The sequence below is a fragment of the Octopus bimaculoides genome, chromosome 2 (assembly GCF_001194135.2).
Source record: "Octopus bimaculoides isolate UCB-OBI-ISO-001 chromosome 2, ASM119413v2, whole genome shotgun sequence".
Classification (NCBI taxonomy): Eukaryota; Metazoa; Mollusca; class Cephalopoda; order Octopoda; family Octopodidae; genus Octopus; species Octopus bimaculoides.
The window spans coordinates 188,045,640-188,047,351 of record NC_068982.1 but is presented as its reverse complement, the minus strand read 5'-3'; positions in this window follow the sequence as shown (position 1 = coordinate 188,047,351).

The window sequence follows — 1,712 nt, the reverse complement described above, 5'->3', positions numbered from 1 at the left end:
AACGTTAGCACGCCGGGCGAAGAGCTTAGCGGTGTTTTGTCTGTCTTTACGTTATCAGTTCAAATTCCGCCGTGGTCGACTTTGCCTTTTATCCTTTCAGGGTCAATAAATTAAGTACCAGTTGCACACTGGGGGTCGATCTAATCGACTGGCTCCCTCCCCAAAATTTCGAGCCTTGTGCCTAGAGCAGAAAAGAATATTCATAGTGATTCTAAGGCCTCGAGCTGGCAGAAACGTTAGCACGCCGGGCGAAATGCTTAGGGGTATTTCGTCTGCCGTTACGTTCTGAGTTCAAATTTTGTCAAGGTCGACTTTGCCTTTCATCCTTTCGGGGTCGATTAAATAAGTGCCAGTAATGCACTGGCGTCGATCTAATCGACTTAATCCCTTTGTCTGTCCTTGTTTGTTCCCTCTGTGTTTAGCCCCCTGGTGGGCGATAAAGACATAGATAACCATGATAACAACTATCTCTCTGTTTATTAAAGCATATATGGCTACGGCTACGGCTATGTGTGCTTTTATATGTGCAAATATGCAAACACGCACACATTAGCACACGCTCGCACGTATATATACATACATATATATATATATATATATATATATATATGACACACACACATATATGCATACGTATATACATACATATATGCACACGTACGTACATACATACATACATACATATTTGCATACATACATATGTGCATTACATACATACATGCTTAAGTATATGTATATGCAGCTTAACCCGAAAGGCTTAAGAATTCGTTTCGCAACCGAGTGATCGCGAGTTCGATTCCATGCAGTGTCACCTTGGTTAAATATCCTTTTACCGTAGCCTCGAGTTGACGCAAGCCTTGTGACTGAAATTGGTTTGATAGAAACTGTACTGAAGATTGTCGGATTGATTGCAAACGTAATAACTTTGCAACCCCCCTTTTTTTTTTAAATTCACTTCTCAACTACAATTGTGAGCAGCATCCTCGCATATAAAGCTTCGGCCTTATCTTACAATCTTGCATCCACTTCTAGCAAATCTTCTCCAAACCTATTTCTCTTCTCTTCCACAAATCCACCATCTTCCATGCTCCTACTCCAAATACAAAAAATGTCTCAAACCCCAAAAAACCACTTACTCTGACAATGTCTTTCCATTATCCTCAAACATTGTGTCCCAGATTTTGCGTCTGTACTCATCAATCTTTTCAATTTCTCCTTCTCTGATTTTTGGAAACACCGTACAACATACAGTTCTATATTTAAGAGATGAGGAACTCTGGTTCGAAATTTCCTCAAGACACCTGATGAAGGCTGGAGGGTATATCAGCCGAAACGTTGTGTTAACAACAAACAATCTGGGGACAAATATCCGTCAAATGTAAATAATGTGCATAATTCCTAATCTCTTAAATATAGAACTGTAATATATATATATATGTATATATATATGTGTGTGTATGTGTGTGTGTGTGTGTGTGTGTGTGTGTGACACTTATTCGGTAGCCATGATAAAACTCCGAGTTTCGGATGCCGGGGTGCGAACCCATGCCAACATCTCTTCAGTTATCCGGCCATTGAAAATTCCTGTGAAAAATGACTCGGAGTTTTATCATGGCTACCGAATAAATGCCACATAGTTTTACAGATAAATTCCTCTATTTACATATCGAGGTCTCTTTCTTTCTTTTGTTGTCCTTTCTATCAATATATAT